We start from the raw sequence: 19692 nt of genomic DNA on the forward strand, positions 1-19692 counted from the left end.
ATGACAAAGTTGTGTAATTATTAAAATTTAAATTTTTAATTGTTTGTGCTTTGTATTATTGCTTTCATATTTTATTCACTATACACATAAATTACATTGTTATTTGAGAGAAAAATAAAAATTTTTAAAAACTCAATTTACTCTACCCTCTTTGCTTGTTTCATTACTTGGGCCAACATAGGATAAAAGATAAAGATCGTTTTCAATGTCATTGTCGAAAGCATTGGTTCTTATCTAAAACTTTCTCATTTATGCGACTTTTTCTTCTTTTTCTTCTCCCTCCCCCCTGCCTCTATCTTTCTCTATCTCGTGTTCAATTTCTCCCCTGAACCTATTGTTTCTAGCAATGGATGCCAAAGACAGTAGGTTCCCAGGATTGATTTTCAAAACCCATCAATGGGTTTTGTAATCTGGTTCTAGATCAAAAAAATCAAACTTGTTGATGGATTTGACTTTAGTTCATGGTGGGTCATTTATAGTGAAGACATCGGGTTGTCTGTTTGAAACCAAATTGAAATCAAAATGGGTGAGGAAGGCAAAGAAGATGAAGTGCTATTATTATCAAAAAATTTGGAATATTTGTATATTCATATATCCAAATTGATAAATGGGTGAATAAAAAATTGATTGAAAAATTATTTTTAGAGCATGTGTAACATAATGTATAATTTATATTATTATAAAAGTAAAAAATGGAAAAAAAACAAGGGGTATATTATGTGTGCACTATACGCTAAATTATTTCAAGAGGTGTCAGCAAAATATGTTATCTTACCTTACTATTTTGAATCTTAGGAGATTCTTAACTGAGGGTGCTCATTCTTTAAATGAGGGTGAGATAGATATGCTAGTAATCAATGTAGTTGAGGCATGGATGTATTCTGATTTCTTATGCAGCAATTATGTTTTAAATGGTCTGTATGATTCATTGTACTACATATACATTACAATGAAAACTGCCAATAAGCTATGGGAATCCTTAGTTGAAAATACAAATATGAGGATGCTGGAACCAAGAAGTTCATAGTTGGACGATTCCTCGATTTCAAAATGGTGGATTCCAGAACTGTGGTTAGTTAAGTGCAAGAACTTCAAGTAATCTTACATGAAATTTATACAAAGAGGGTGATCCTAAATGAATCTTTCCAAGTGGCTATTGTTATTGAGAAATTGCCTCCTGGTTGGAAAGATTTCAATAATTACCTTAAGTACAAGCGAAAGGAGATGAACTTTGAAAAACTGATCGTTAGACTTTGAATTGAAGAAGATAATAGAGGGTCTAAAAAGAAAAGTTTCAATCTTGTTGTTGTTAAGGTGAATGTATTGAAGCATGGGCAAAGCTCCAAATATAAGAAAAACAAGTCGAAGTTGGGACCCAAAGGAGGAGTCTCCAAAAACAAGTTCTAGGGGAAATGTTTCAACTATGGCAAAATAGGTCACAGATCTATGGAGTGCAGACTTCCGAAGAGAAATACCAGGGCCTATGAGGCACATATGGTGGATACTATGATTATAGACGTATCCAATATAAACCCGTAAGCCATGATATTTGAGGTGAACTTGACCGAGTCTAACTCGAGGGAATGGTGGATTGACATTGGTTTCATAAGGCACGTGTGCTCAAACATGGAGTTGTTCACCACCTTCGAGCCACTTGACGAGAGAAGATTTTCATGGGTAATTCTGCTTCTTTTGAGATTAATGGACATGGGAAGGTGTTGTTAAATATGACATATGGAAAACAACTGACTCTGAATAACATGTTATATGTGCCGAAAATCCATAAGAACCTAGTGTCCGAGTCGCTGCTGAATAAGCTTGGATTCTGTATGGTATTTGAGTCAAATAAAGTTATTTTGTCAAAATATGGAATGTATATTTGGAAGGGTTATGTATCAGATGGGGTTTTTAAGCTTAATGTTTTAACCATCATGAATAAAACAAATAAGGCTATGGTTTACTTGCTTGAGTCTTCCAATTTATAGCATGGTAGACTAGGTTATGTTAATTATGATACATTGTGTAGATTAATTAACTTGGATCATATACCCTATTTCCATATCAATTCAAAACATAAGTGCAAAACTTGTGTTGAGGCAAAATTAATGAGATCATCTTTTCAAATAATTGAAACAAAAACCGAATCCCTTGATTTAATTCATAGTGATGTATGCGATTTAAAATTCGTACAAACAAGAGGTGGTAATAAGTATTTTATTACTTTTGTCGATGATAGCACGAAATATTGTTATGTGTATCTGCTTAAAAGTAAGGATGAAGCTTCAGAGAAATTTATTCTCTATAGAATGAAGTTGAAAATTAACTTAATAAGAAAATAAAGGCATTGAGAAGTGATCGAGGCGGCGAGTATTAAACACCAATTGGTGAATTTTGTGCACAACATTGAATTGTATATGAAGTCACAACACCTTATTCACCTCAATCAAACGGTGTTGCGAAACGTAAAAATGGCACATTTAAAGAAATGATGAATGCGATGTCAATAAGTTCTGGATTGCCTCAGAACATGTGGGGTGAACCTATTTTATTGAGCAATTATCTTTTAAATAAGAAACCCTGAAAGAAAGAATAAAAGACTCTTTATGAACTCTTGAAAAGTAGGAAACCATCCTACAAATACTTAAGAGTGTAGGAGTGTCTAGCAAAAGTTATGATTCCGACATCAAAGAAAATAAAAATAGGTCCTAAAATAGTGGACTATATTTTTATTGGGTATACACATAACAGTAATGCTTATTGATTCCTTGTGTATGAGTATGAAAACCCATATATACACAAGAACATTATAATGGAATGAGAAATGCATCGTTCTTTGAATAGGTGTTTCCTTGCAACTCTAAGGATGGTTCAAGTTTGTTTAAACGAACATATGATACTATGAATGAAGAGAATCATGATTCAGAACATGAACAAGAACTTCAAAATTAACCTAGATGAAAGTAAAAAAAAAAAAAAAACAAGAGTAGACAAATCTTTTAGCCCATATTTTCTAACTTGTTAGAAAAATAACCATAAAATTATAAAGAAACTATAAGTTCTTTAGAAGGACTTTTGTGGAAGAAGCAATTAAAAGTGAAGTTGATTCTATTTTATAGAATTATACTTAGGAGCTAGTAGATCTGCCACCTGGATGTAAACCTTTAGGGTCCAAGTGGATACTTAAAAGGAAAATGAAAGATAATGACTCTATTGATAATTACAAGGCTAGACTTGTGATCAAAGGTTATAAGCAACTAGAAGGCTTAGATTACTTTGATACATATTCTTCTGTAACAAGAATAAATTCCATTCGAATGATACTTATAATTGCAGTTTTACAAAATTTAGAAGTACATCAAATGGATGTGAAAACAACTTTCTTAAATGGAGATTTGGATGAAAAAATTTATATGGAACAACCCAAGGGTTTTATAGTTCCAGGATAAGAAAAAAAAGTCTGTAAATTGGTAAATTCATTGTATGGCTTAAAACAAGCGCCTAAGCAATGGCATGAAAAATTTGATAATGCAATGATAACCAATAGATTTAAAATCAATGAGTGTAATAAGTGTATATATATTAAAGACACAAGAAATGATTATGTCATTTTGTGTCTTTACGTGGATGATATACTCATTGTTAGTAGTTATGATAAGATGGTCAGATCTACCAAGAATATGTTAAATTCAAAGTTTGACATGAAAGATATGGGACTTGCAGATGTGATTTTAGGGGTTAAAATCACAAGAATATCAGATAGTCTTATTCTAAGTCAGTCACATTACGTGGTCAAAATTTTGAAAAAATTCAACAAGAATGATTCTAGTGTGGTTAGAACACCATTAGACATTAGTTTTCAACTATCCAAGAATAGAGGCGAGAGTATTTCTCAAGTAGAATACTCTAGAGTAATTAGAAATCTAATGTATTTAATGAGTTGTATTAGACCAGATATTGCTTATGTAGTCAGTAGACTGAGTCGATATACAAGTAATCCCAATGTTGACCATTAGAAAGCAATAGTAAGAGTATTTAGATACTTACAATATACTCATAACTATGGGCTACACTACACTAGATACCCAACTGTCCTAGAAAGATATAGTGATACAAATTGGATATCTCATGTAAAAGACTCGAAATCTACAAGTGGATATGTATTCACATTTGCAGGTGCAATCGTAACCTGAAAATCCTCTAAACAGACTATTATAGCCAAATCCACTATGAAATTTGATTTTATTGCCTTAAACAAATGTGGTGAAAAGGTAGAATAGCTACACCATTTCTTAGAGGATATTCCAATATGGCAGAAACTTGTGTCTCTAATATGTATAAATTGTGATAGTTAATTAATCTGCAATTGAAAGGGCATAAAGTAACATGTATAATGTTAAGTCTAGACATATATGTCATAAACATAATATCATTAGACAACTACTTTCACCTGGAATTATCTCTATTGACTATGTGAAGTCAAAAGATAATATTGCGGATCTGCTAACCAAAGGGTTGAATAGAGAGTTAGTTGGAAAATCGTCAAGGGGAATGGGACTAAAGCCCATGAAAGAATAAGTTAATGTAATGGAAACTTAACCTAGTTGACTGGAAATCACAAGATCTAGGTTTAATGAGACAACCTAATTGTAAAAACTTTATTAGCTCACAGTGGGAGGGTTTACTCTTTAGTCCATTCCTATAATGAAACAATGACACCAGTGGGAAAAATGATATCGTTGTTTGCTTTAATGATTCTTAAATTCAGAAATTCTAAGTTGAGGAAGCAGGTTACTTTGAATTAAGAAATCACCTATGTGAAAGAGAAGTGGGGTCGCTTCAAAGGATAATTATATAGGGCTTAATTCTTTAAAAAAACTCTTGTAAAACTAAACTGATGTTCATGGCCAAAACGAACATAATCATGAGAACTGAACAATAGTAAGAAGATTTATGTGTGAGATATGTTATCATTTATATAAATAACAAGGCAGTTTAAGGACATCATGTCTACTGACAGTTAGTAAAGTAAATATATTTTTACAAAGAAAGGTTCAAAGGATAACACCTACTTATCCTATGTAAGTTTTGACCGATAAACACTATCACCGAGTTAAAATATTTCTCCATCAATTTTCGTTCATGTGGTGGATTGTTGGAAAATTTGAAATATTTGTATATTCATATGTCCAAATTGATAAATGGGTGAATGAAAAAATTGATTAAAAAAATATTTTTAGAGCATGTGTAATATAATGTATAATTTATATTATTGTAAAAGTAAAACAAATGGTGTATTATGGGTGCATTATGTGCTAAATTAGGAGGGTACATTATACGTGTACTGTACTAGGTGGTTGATTGAATTTTAATAATTCAATTACTGTACAGGTTCACTATACACAACTGTGCGCTATTATATTATATTTTTAAGAAATGAGGGCCGCCTTAACTGCCATTCTCCCTGTTTTCGTCTCCCTCTTTTCTTCTTCATTTTTTCTTCTTTTTCTCTTCTTCTTCCTCTATAAATAGATGGCTTACTCCATTGAAAAATAACGACATAACTCACAGGCAGAATTATCTTTTAAAAATTCTTATACTCTTCCAATTTTAATAGTGTTAAACTAGTGTTCTAATTCGCTATTAAATTCTGAAGTTTGTGCTAACTTCTCAATCTGTAAATCGTTGTACCTTTGAAAACAGATACCAATTAGGTTCTAGCATTTTCATTGAGGCGATAGATCTATTTTAAGAGAACTGTGTATTATACATATTTTGATTTTACCTTTTCTTTATATATTATTGTACTTTTATTTTTCTTTACACAATATTATATTATTTTAATATTTTTGTACTGTTAATTTAAATATAGTATTATAATAATTATATTTTTGAATAATAATTACAATATTATTCAAAAATATAATTATTATTTAATAAATAATATAATTATTTTATTTTAATTAGCTAACAATTATCATGCTGATTCGTCCTTCATCATCATCATCTTCTCTCTCTCTCTCTTTGGGGTTTTGCACCACGAGTGTTGCATTGGGTTGGAATTTGTTGCCAATTTTTAATTTTTTTTTTTTAATTTTTGTGTTGATTTAACTAAAACAATTTTGGTTTATCTAACGAAGGCAGTAACGGAGGGGGCATCTTCATTAAAAAATAAATAAATAAATCACAAAAATTAGTAAAAGTATTTCCATAATACAAAAATTTGATCCACCAGTGGCGGAGGCAGGGGGTGGGCCCAATTTTTTTTAAAAGTAAATTTTAAATATTAAAAAATAATATATTTTTATTACAAGCCCTCCAAATCCCTAGTCCAGCTCCCCCTCCTTTTCTTTCTCAAATTTTGTTAAAATTTTAGTTTCACTCTTGACTTTTGTGGTTAGAAAAAAAAAAAAAAAAATCTATTAATAAAGTTCACGATTGAAATTTTTTTTTTGCAGTCCCCGATTAAAAAATCCTAACTCCACCCTTACCATCCACCTAATAAGTCTTCATTGACTATGACTTAATTGTTAAAAACCTTTTTTTTTTTGTTCACATCAACAGTAACGTTAAGAAGATGACAATCAAATAAAGTCCGTCCCGTCATAAATATTTGAAAAAAAAAAATTAAAAAAAAAATCACTTTCAGAGAAGAAATGGAGTGCAAAGCAAAGCAAAGTGGCCCACGGGGGCGGCTACACTACAGATATTATTATTGAGACGATAATGAATGAAATGCAGCAGACAGCACGAGATTCCCGCTTCGTTCGTTGCTCCTAGAAGTCTTCCATCCTTTTCAAATTTTAACTTTAATAATAATAATAATATTGCCTATTGCCTATTGGTCTATTGCTCAACCATCCATCCATTCTCCTTTCTTTCATTTTTCATATGCCTATCTATCTATCTCCAACCCCCCCGTGAGGGTCTGAGGCTGTTCGGTACGGCTATTATGAAAAGGGTAATTCTATTTACAACCATAAAATTTGCTCTATGTAACCATTCTAATTAAAATATTAAATTTTACTATTTACAGCCACACTTACTACTTTTTACAACCATTTACATACCAAATATACCATTCACACACTCAACTCTCAAAAACTACACCCACGCGCATCAAACCCTATTCTTCTTCTTCTGTGACAGCGCCACCGACTTTGCTTGCCTCATCCAGCCTGTTGAAGTCCTCCAAATCGCATAACCAGTAATAATTGTACCTTCTAGTTTAATTGATTTCATGGTAGATGTAATAGTGTTGGGACTCGTCGGAGTTCCCGACCGACGCTTGGTTAGCGCTCGAACCTGGGCGTTCGGGGGAACTGGCACCCCCGAACCCAATTGTTCGGGGGAAGCCCCGCCCTCCGAACAGCGAGTTTCGAGAGGCTGGGGCTCCCCCGAACCACGTTGTTCGGGGGAAGCCCCGCCCCCCGAACAGCGAGTTTCGGGGGGCTGGGGCTCCCCCGAACCACGCTGTTCGGGGGGCTGGGGCTCTCCCGAACCACGCTGTTCGGGGGAAGCCCCGCCCCCCGAACAGAGAGTTTCGGAGGGCTGGGGCTCCCTCGAACCACGCTGTTCAAAGGGCAACTTGCAATTTTATATTTTATATGTATTATACATATTTTATATTTTATAATAATTATAGTTATAATAATTTATGTATATAAAATATGTATGTATATAATAGTTTATGTAATATAATTATAATTATAACTATATATTATAATATATAAAATATATATATATATATATATCTCCTGAACCTTGAGGTTCAGGAGAAATCAATTCTCCCGAACCTCAAGGTTCGGGAGAATTGATTTTCTATTATTTTATATTTTATAATAATTATATATATTATACATATTTTATATTTTATAATAGTTATAGTTATAATAATTTATATATATATAATATGTATGTATATAATAATTTATGTAATATAATTATGTATAACTATATATATAATTATAATTATAACTATATATATTATAATATATAAAATATATATATCTCCTGAACCTCAAGGTTCAGGAGAAATCAATTTTCCCGAATCTCAAGGTTCGGGAGAATTGATTTTCTCCGAATCTATAGATTCGGAATTCCTTCAATCTCTCGAATTTTAAGATTCGGGAGATGGGGGATGCCCCGAATCCCAAAGTTCGGAAAAATCCAAATCGCCCGAATCCCAAGTTTCGGGGTATCCCCCAGGCCCCGAACCCCAGGGTTCGGGGCTTCAGGGAAGAGTATTTTTTAATTTTTAATTAATTTTATTTTTTTAATTCATCACTCCTCGTAAATTATGTGATTTAATTTATTCGTAATATATATAAATTATGTTATTTAACTAATGATCGATGTTTATGATGTTATAAATTATGTTATTTTTAAATATAAATTATATAAATACATGTTATTTGATAATATTGAGAAATTATTTTAATTTTTAAAAATATTAATAATTTTTTACTATTTTATATTGATTTACTATAGTTGCTGCTATTTGAAAAAATGATTGTGGCGATGGTGGGTGAGAAAGTGGGTGCACGCGCTTGAAGAGTAATGGTGAGTAGTTAATTTTCAACGATTTAAATGAGGGCAAATATGAGTTTTTATTTAAGGATATTTTAAGAATATTAAAAGTAGGTTACAGAGAGTAAAATATGTGATTGCAAATAGAATTTCCCTTATGAAAATTGTTTCAAAAAATGTTCTTGTTAACCATTCAAAATGACCAAAATACCCTCTTCAAATTATAAAATTTATTTATATTAGATTTCCAATTTTTTTTATTTTTAAATTTTTAAAATAAAAAACTGAGCATTTTATGTTTGGTCTTCAAATGAAAATGAAAATGAAAATGAAAATGAAAATGAAAATAATATATATATATATATATATATATATATATTGGGCAGCATTGAAATGCCCAAAACTTTCCCCTATTGATTTCTGATGAGTCCAAGTTGGGATTTGCCATGTTATTGGGAGAAATGTGTTAAATAATAACATACGAGAGATAATTTTTTTGAACTTGAAGGGAAGAGGTGGGAAAAATCGACACCCCCGACTTATGGGACATATATAAGATCAACCCTAATATATTCTATTAATTATGAGAAGTGTCGAACTAAATTTACTTTTATATTTTTTCTCTAAATTTTTATTACATATATTTTATTTTTATCATGTCTAACTTAAGTATTAGAGAATGAGTCCGATAGTGTCTCAAATATTCTATTTTGTTCTATACTCGCAATCTGATTTGAACAAATTCAACGGAGTTATTGGAGGGACACATCAAGATTAAACCAATTATAATTTAAATTCAACAAATTTTATTATCTAGGTTCTTTAGTCAATTTTTTTCTCTCTCATTATAGTACACACTCACACACACGAGTTTGAGTCTTTGCGTTGAACAAGAACTTTTAAATAATATATATATATATGTATATGTATATATTTATTATTATATATAAAATTATCTACACACTAATTTAATAAAAAAAAAATTGCAAGTTTTACTTATATAGATATATAATAATTTATTAGTAAAAGTAAGTAAAATTATTTATAGGAGCTCAACTTTTGAAATTAAAAGTTTTAAATAACTTAAAGTTTCAAATATTAATAACAAAATCTTTAACCAAAGATATGACAGAATTTGATAATATTACTTTATTACCCTCAACTTGAAAAACAAAAATAAAGAGATACCAAAATTGTGCGAGGGCATTTTTGACAATTCAAAATGAGGCGTTTGCTTAAATAATAAAATAAATTATAATATAATAATATATTTAATTTTGATGACTGTGTAATTATAATATAAAAAAATAACATATAAAGCTATTCAATCATAATAATAATAATAATAATATTATTATTATTATTATATTAAATTTAAATCAAATTAAGATTATTAAAGCTATATTGAAATAATTTAAATAAATATTATTTAATTTTTCCATTTTCATTACTGGAAGGGATTTGTAAGTTTTTTCAAGTAAAGAATTATTTAAAGGACTTTAAGTGAATATATAAAAGGATAAATTAATGTTGTAAAACAATAAAATTCAGCCTAAATGATTTAATTTAATTTATTTATTTATTTTTTTTTGTCAAACATACAGAATTAGCCCATAAATGTAATCATGTGCAAATATAAGTCAAAGCTCATATTTCGAGAGATTTGAATGCAAAAGAAAAAGAAACAAATAAATGATTATTTAATTTGGGGATTAATTAATTAATAATATGATTAAGAGTCAAGTCGTATTGATAGTTTGAGGTGAGATCCATTGGAGCGACAGTGTGATGAGAGTCAAGTCAATGGCTCAACCTGATTGGAAGCTCTGATTGATTTTATAGTCAGTCGGTAGTCAGTGGATGGGAATTGATGAGGCTATTTTACTATTTCTTTAATTATTATTATAAATAAATAAACTCGTTAATACAAATGACTACGAGGGTGCTTGACGTTCCATTTTGACCGTTTATAATTTTTTTTTAATTTATAAATTATTAAGTTTATTTAATATTACGTTTATTAAAATTTTAAGACTTTAAATATTATTGAACTTATAAATTATTTTAATAACATTTTTAATAAACTACTCCCATGTTTTTCCAAATAAAATCTTGATGACTTATTTTATTGATTAAGTAAATGATAAATTTATCCTCAAATAATTTTTTAATTTTCAATCTCTACTCATCTTTTTCATCTCGCTTTTCTGTAACCACCGTCACCTTCATCTTTTCCATGACCAACGCATCTAGCCTTATTTCCATCCCCATCGCCCATCGCCTTCAACTTCCATCATTTGTTGCCTGCACCTCCATCATCAGTGCCTCATCCTCCATTGAGTGGCACTTGCGCCTCCTCCATTTATGTGTATATGTATATATTTAACATATATATTGTATTAATATATTTTTTAATAATTATGTATAGTTTATTAACATATAATTTTATCAATAAGATATCAATTTATAATTAATTTTTATTAAAAATTAATATTTTTATAAATTTTATTTATATTATTCAATAACATATTTATTTTTATCTTTTTAGGGAGTGTTTGTTAATCAAGATAAGGGGGAGAAAATGTTAGATATGGAAAACATTCTGGATGTTTGGTATTTCCAACGTATTTGTTAAACTTATTTGATCATTTCCGGAAAAGGCCTCACGTGACCTCTTATCTCCTCCTTTCAAGATAAATTTATCCGACCTCCCCCATCGGATAAATTTATCTGGCTCTTTCAAGATAAAGCTCAATTACTCATCTACCCCTCGTAAGATAGTTAATGCCATTTAATGCATTTTAAAGATTTAAATTTATTAAAAAAAATTATTTATTCAACTCTTATAATTAATATTATTTAATATATTTTTAAATTATTATATGTTTTGACAATTTTTAAAAATTAAATGACATTATTCATTTCATTGATTTTTAAAATTTAAATCTCTCTCTCTCTCTCTATATATATTTTATTAACTAATATAATTCCTTTCATCAATTTTTAAATTATTTTATTTAATTTTATATTTTATTATCTATTATGAAAATATGTTTTGGCCATTTTTAATTATCTAGTAGAATTATTGTAATTCTAACAATTATTATTTATACTTTTCAACTCTTTTTAAATTTATTTTTGAACATAAATTTAGAAAATAAAATATTATTTTTAATTTTAATCTTAATTTTTTTGACAATTCATATTAATCATAAAATACTATTTTAATCATAAATTTGGTAATAGGGATATTTTGGTAAAAAAAAACCCTTATCTTGATGCTTATCATATGTATTAACAAACACATGGAAAGAAAAAGTATAGTTACCAGTAGATTTTAAAAAATTTAACAAACAGTCTGATAGAAATCTTAAAATGCTTCCCGACTTTATTTTGATCATTCCATATCTTGGTCTGGAAAATATCCCAATCTTATCTTGATACCATCTTATCTTGCTCATTTTAACAAATGTCCCCTTATTAAGTTTTGATAACTTAACAGTTTTTTTAAATCAAACACATAATGTCAATAATAGTTTATAGTATATTTATTCAAACACGTTATCAATTTAAACACTAACTATTTTTTAAATTTTACATAATTTATAAGTGGAAAACCTTATAAACCCTTTAAAAAAAAGGTAAGCTAAACAGCCTCTATATTCTTTAGAATAATATATATATATATATATATATATAACAAAACATTGAACCTTTAGAAAGCAATTAATTTTACATTTGACCTTTCAATAGCCAAATTCATTCTTTCAAATGTATAGTTTCGGTAGCCGATCTCTTTGGATTGTGTGGTTTGTAGGTGCTCTCTTCAATGTTCCTGCATTGGTCTATTCTTCCATGGTGGGGGGGGGGGGGGGGGGGGTGTCTATTCTTCCATGGGGTGGGGGGTGGTGGTCTTTGGTCCTCCTTGCCTTCAACGAGATTGATGCCATCACACTCTCTCCCTTTCTTATTACTACTCATTAATAATTCTTATAAGTTGAGGTAATCTATATAAAATTTATAATATTTTTTATTTAAAATTAATAATAACAATAGCCAAATTTATTATAAAATTTTAGTAATTTTTATAAATATACTATTTTCGTTGTTATTGAAATCTCTAAACCCGTTTCTTTTGCTATGGACAAGTGTAATTTTGTATAATGCAAAGTGAAAATAACGTTATTTTTTTCATTATCTACGTCAATTGGACTTAAAAAGTTCGACACAAATATGAAAATTTTAAAAATTATAAAATTTGAAAAAATCAATGTATTGTGACAATTTACACACTTTTACTAACATATAAGAATATACAATAAAATTATACAAATCAAGTGATCGGATCATTATAAGTTAAAATTTATATCAGTAAATCGTAGGTTTGATTTTTTGTTCTACGTAGTGAGACAAAATTTTCATCTGTGATTTATTTTTTCTGCCGAAATTGAGGACACAAGCGACAAAAAAACTACGCAAGGGTAATAATCTTAAGAATATACAATAAAATTGCCCTTGAGACATAACTTGGATTGCAAAGAGCAGATCGTGACACGTCAGTATCATTTCGATGAGTGACATTTTAATCCTGATCAAGACACATTACATGATTTAACTTCTTTAACAAAATTCAGGGACTGAGGGCTGGAAGCCCTGTAGGGTCATCCCAAAAAATATACAATAAAGTTTCTTCAAATACGTATTAAATAAATTTTAACGTGTACTCTTAAGAGTAATTGGTTAATATTAATAATAATAAAATAATAATAATAATAATAATGATAATGATGGATGGGAGTGGGTGGGAATGGGGATGCGGGAATGGCGCAAATAAAGCAACGCGTTGACGAGGGATGAGAGGCGTCACAATCCACGGGAAAAAGCTGCTGCTTTGGATCCAAGCAAGTCTTTCAAGCGACCGGCAATGGCGAGTGTCATCATCCTAGTTGACCGTGTAAATGACCATCCCACCCCCCCCCCTCCCCTGCAACTAATTAGTAATTAAATTGCTCTCCCCCCCCCCCCCCCTACTTTAAGCTTTTTATTCTCATAAACTATAATGATTTTTAAGGTAAATTTGCATGAGAGGCGACAAAGACTCCAATCGATGTTTTAAGAGACTTCAAGGACTCCAATTGATGTTTTCAAAGAGGCGACAAAGAGAAGAATGATATATGTTCAATAATCCTCAAAGTGGTGTTCATCCATGAGGATTTGAATGAACCCTTCTTCAATGGCAAACCTAACCTACATATTTGATTGATGGGGAAGTCAAATATTGCAATGGTGGGGATAGATCTAGTGGTGTTGCTAAGAAAATGTTTTGAAAGAGGGAGAGGTGAATTGAACTTATAAAAAAAATAAACATAATAGTACATGATTTTTATTGAAATTTGACTATAAAAATTTATGTCCTCTTTCTTTAAGATATTACTTAAAAGTTTTCGTTATGAGATGATCTCTTATTTTTGTTTAGGAGCTAACAGAATCAATTATAAATTTTAGTATTTTTACAAAAACTAGAAAATTGCACAGTAAATCCCTTTAAACTTTTGTACAAAAGCTATAAAATCTCGTCACAAATTACACAAACAAATTTTAATATCGACTTACAAAGTATATAATAACAAAGACAATGAGTGAACTCAAAAGCTGTTCAAAGTTCAACCCAACTCTTTGCTTCAACACAGTTGCTTACTTTGTAATCTCAGGCTTTTTGTGTTTTCATTTGAATAATGGGAAGTGATGATAAAGCATATAAAATTAATCTCAATAACAATATCTTTTGAAAAATAGAGATCATCAAATCAACGTAGATTAAAACGAGGGTTACTTCATGAACAGTGAAAAATGATACAAAAAGTTTAAATAACCAAAACAAGAAATATCTTTTAACTTTTTGACTTATATGAAAATAAAAGAGATGATCAGAACAAAAAAAAAAAAAAAAAGAAAAAAAAAAGTGTCTTCAACCTATAAAAATAAGAAGAGAGAGATTTGACTTAAATGCACGTGGAATGTGTAATCTCAGAAAAGGATGTTTTTGTGATAGTATTCAGACATTTGAAGGTATGATTTTAGACTTTTGAATAAATTAAGGTCAAATTTACTAGAATGAGACCAAGAGGGGTAATTCAAAAACTCTTGGGCCTCTGGGAGGAACTTAGAAAAAAAATGTAGATTCCGATAGATCTAAGTGTAATTTATAGAAAATAATAAATAGTCCAAATATCATTAAGTTGGATGCTAACTTTCGGCATGACATAAAATTTGAGCAAACCATATGGGGCTTCATAAACAGCATAAAGAAGAATCTAAATGAACCGATCTTGTTTAAAATTGTCAAATATATTAAAAGTTATTTGAATATAAAATTAATTAAAATATACTACGAGTTAATTAAGTAATTTATTTTAAACATATATAAAATTTGATTGGGGTCATACCGAGATGAACCAAAACGTGGGTATCATAGCCAGATGTAACCAAGAACATGATGGTGACTTCAGATTTTGATATCAACTGTTGGCTAAAAAAATAATTAAACTTAAAAAACTAAAAAAAATAAAGAGCTATACATGAGATATGTTTAGAGGAGGCGGCTTTGAACTCAAATTCTAAACAAATAAGTACGAAACGGTCTGGAGCTTACAAAATGACATATTGGGTGGGGGGTGGGGGGTCTGGAGCGTATTTTTGACCCTTTAACAGAAAAGACATGCGAAGTAAAAGATTCGAAAAAAATAACTCATACGCATAAGGAATTTGGGAAATGGTTGCAGAAAATCTCTGAATTTTTGCTGGGTTTCCAAATTGAGGCTCGAGATTTACGGAGAATCAATCAGGGGACGGCAAGTTTGGAAGAAATGGCGAGGATTGACGCAATTTCTGGCGAAAAAACAGTGTGTCACGCGCGGTAAATTTGGAAATCGGAAATAGGAACTTTTTAAGGTTTAAAAAGGCTGTATTTTCTCTTAGTTTGAAGCATAATCGGGTCGGTCAATTGAGAGGGTGAAAAAGAGAATTTAGAGGTGATTTCGTGGCCGGAGGAGAAGAATTCCGGCGAAAGAACAGTGTCAAGTGACTGTTTTCTGCTGTTTCCAGCGTCTCTGGTGGCGGAAGGACGGCAGTGGTCGGCAACGACTCTAGGGTGGTCCGGGGTGAAGAACGACGGAGGTGGCCGAAAAATCCGTCAGCGGCAACGAGAGTGCGGTGACAAGTTTGCCTAGATTTTTTGGGTCATTGTACTTAGACCCAATGATTTATGAAAATTATGCATTTTAATCCTAATTTGATGAAATTTCATGAATACTTTAAAAGTTATTTATTATTGCAATTATATTTGTTGTTGCCCAAATACAATAATATTTTTTTCGTACAAGAGAGTGTCTCAATCAGTATGCATGAGAGTGTCTCAAGGAGTTTATGAATGACTTGTAGAGAAAGAAATTGGTTAGGAGGGTAGGTGAGGTTAAGAAATCAGTCTTTTGCTTAAAGTGAAATTATAGTTTCAATAGGGTTGTGAGCATAGCCTTTGTTAGAGAATGATTCTCTTATTTATATAAAGGGTGAAGAGTGACACATGAAGGGAAACTCATAATCTTCGGCGGGTATTCCAGGCTTTCTTTTGGATTTGTAGACAAGGTTATCAAAATAACTGACCCACAAGTCTTTCAAATAGCAATTGCTAAGTGACTCATGAATTCCTGAGAGAGTTTTTAGAAGGCATCGAAAGAGGGTTTAGTGTGAGGTCACTCGATCTCAATCTCAATCACTCAGGTTGAGGATCACTTGTGTTGAGGGTCACTTGCTGAGGTTATTTGATCTTTATATCATTTTCTTGGCCATATAAGTTTTTAGGTGATTTTACCAGTCTTTCGGCCACACTAGTCCCTTAGCTAAGTCTCTTGTGAGTCTCTCATGGGTTTCTTGTAAGTCTTTCGTGGGTTTCTTGCGAGTCTTTCATTGGTTACTCATGGTTCTTTCTCGAGTTGGAAGTAGGTGTTTCGTGAGTTTCTCATGCTAGTGTCTCTTAATCTCGATTATTCAATAATGGACCGTATTGGCCCAATCAAATTCGACCCAAAACCTTTATCAGCCTTTCGGCCCCATACCTGCCAACAGTGATCATCATCACGCCTGTACTTGCAACATTTCCGCACCCACTATAAGTTCCATCAGCATTCAATGCAGCATTTAATGAAAGTCCCGTCGACACCACACCTTCGTTAGAAAGTCTCGCCAACGCCAAATATCTCCATCTCATCCCGCTGTAACACTCAAGGCCAACTTGCATGTCAAAGAACCTATTTTTTCCCCTACATAAGCTAGCCTACTCACAAGCCAAGGTATGTTCTTTTGAGCCCATTAACACTCTGCTAACTAAATCTCTTACTTATTTCACCATCGAAGTGTTTGCAGGTGTTGGCACCCTTATATTCTGGTCACTGGAACCAGCTCTGACGTTACTAGAATCTCCTCGTTCAGCAACCCTTTGGGCTGGAAGGAAAATTTGACATCTAGCGTGGGGCTCGATAAATCTTACCTACCCCATAATCTTTCCAAAACCATACCCAGAACCTGCCATGGCCAGAACCTGAAGTCAAAACAACCTAGCCCCTAACCAAGATAATCACCAGCCAGGAGCTTTGACCACCATGGAGGTTCTTATGCAAGTTGTCTAGCAACTCCAAAACCAAGTTATCGAGTTAACCTGTGATCAATAACGCAACTTTCGCAATAACCGGGTTAATGATGACATAAAGGCTAGCCATCACCAACACCATGAAGCTACCCACACGCCTGTCCTTCCATCCTCAACAGCTCTGTACACCCCTAGCCACCCATTTTCTGAGTTCATCATGTCTATACCCCTCCCTAAAGGATTCTGCCTCCTTGGCACCTTGGAACTTTATGACGGCACCATCGACCCCTTGGAGCACTTAATGATGTTCAACTCGTTAATGTTATTAAGTAGGGGTATTGACCGGATCATATGCCATGCCTTCCCTAGCACTTTGAAAAAGTCTACCCTGCTTTGTTTCTTCACCCTAGAGCCAAACTTTTTCCATGACTTCCTAGAACTTGCCACCCAATTCCTCACCCGTTTTTCCACCGGTCGAGCCCTTCACAAAACTTCAGTCAGCCTCATCAACCTGAAGCAATAGTAAAATGAGTCACTCCGGGCTTTCATGAACCGATTTAACTAGGAGGAGATTCAAATCAAGGACCTTAACCCCACTATCTCCCTACACACCATCATGGCAGGACTAAAGCCCGGGCCCTTTGTAGATTCCTTGGCAAGGAAGTTGCCAACCAACCTCGATGACCTTAGGTTGCGGGCAGCCAACTACATAAACGTTGAAGAGGTCTCAGTTGCACGACACTATAGCTCCCAACAAACAGCTATGTCATTGTCGAGTCAGTAGACGCATTTTCTGGTTGAGCGCCAACACTGATCGGATAGAGATCTCACCCAGAAAAGGGCTAACTAGGACCAAGCTAGAAGGGGAAAAGAGTAGGGCTATGCGCCTGAGCCACCCCAGCTACGGTATGACAAATACACCTTGCTAACAACCAAAAGATAGCAGATTCTTCAAGAAGTATACAACTTGCGAGTTATCCTACTACCTGAGACGAAAGGGCAGCATAACCCCAGTCCTAATGTAGACACTAGTAAAAAGTGTGATTACCATCGGATCTTCGATCACACGATTGAAGAATGCGCTACCCTTAAAGACCAGATTAAACACTTGATCAGAGAATGCCACCTTAACAGATACGTCTACAGGGAAAGAGACCAAAATAGGGAACCTTGAGCTGATCGCAACCCTAGATAGGGTCGCAACACACAAAGAAGCCTGAGAACATCAGCAAGGTCGGGCTCTCCTTCCCCTCCCACATGATCAATCCGAGGGGTCATTGATACAATCTCAAGGGGCTTTGCAAGAGGCGGTAGTTCTAGCTCGGCAAGAAGACACCACCTTAGAATAGTGATGTCTGTCAGAACCTTTGAGTGTCGGCTAAGAAAGATGGCTCGACATCCAGTGATTTCTTTTATCGAGGACGACTATGTAGGGATTGATCAGAACTTAGATGACCCTATGGTGATATCAATAATCATGACCAATTTCATCATCGAAAAGGTCTTAGTGGACCAAGGAAGTTCGGAAGACTTGCTCTACCTCTCGACCTTAAAGAAGTTGGGGATACTAGAATCAGACTTAAGCCGTTTAGTGGAAACCTGGTCAGCTTCTCAGGAGAATAGGTTAATGTAAAAGGGCACATTGAGCTGCTAACTATGTAATACTTGAAAATTTTATGGACTTAAGTGTAATTTTTTAAAGTTATAATGGTAAGAGTATAATTTTTCAAAGTCATGGGGACTAAGTATAAATTTTTTGAACCTGAGGACTTGAGGGTAAGGGGCCAAAGTGTTAGAGAATGAAAAAAGAAAGACCAAATGGCAAAGATTGTAGTGTGAACACTGCAAAGATCGGTAGCCATAGTGCGATCGCTGGCCATCGGTGTCAAATCATCGATCAAAGAATGGGGTAGGCCATCATGGCCTAAGGGATGAGTTCAGGGCTATGAAACGATCCAATTGGCAGGAAATTTAGGTGGAAATGGCTATAAATAGCCGAGCGTGAGGCTAAGGGTTTCTTAAAATTAAATTATGTTATTGTACCTCTCATTTTCTCTCTGAGAGAGCTCTTGCTAAGAGGGTTCTCTTGGAGAGAGAAGCTATTAGGGAGAAGGTTATAGAGGCCTTTCAATGGCTTTCGGTAGGTTCTCTTCAAAAGCCTCTTGGAGGAGCCTTTCCGAGAGGCTTTTCTCTCAGGAAGTCTTTTTTAGCAGCCTCTCCGAGAAGCCAACAAGGCATTGTACACGTGTCCCAATCAATTATTGAGACCTAGATTTCTATAAAAGGCAAGACACAACATGATTAGCGAGATCAAAAAATCTGGCAATCCCTCTAGATTTTTTCAAATTTCCCTTTCCGAAATCCTCTTCATTTCTTTTCGCAACCTTTTCTTTTCCTGCATATTGACTTGACCATCAGAGGGTCTTTGCGATAAATCCTTTCGACAAGCCGTCTAATCTTTATTGCATGCTACAGTTCTTCCAGAAGCTGAACCAAGTTCATCTTTGTTCGTCCGAGAGAAT

Source organism: Diospyros lotus, chromosome 8 (genome assembly GCF_014633365.1).
Source record: "Diospyros lotus cultivar Yz01 chromosome 8, ASM1463336v1, whole genome shotgun sequence".
Classification (NCBI taxonomy): domain Eukaryota; kingdom Viridiplantae; phylum Streptophyta; class Magnoliopsida; order Ericales; family Ebenaceae; genus Diospyros; species Diospyros lotus.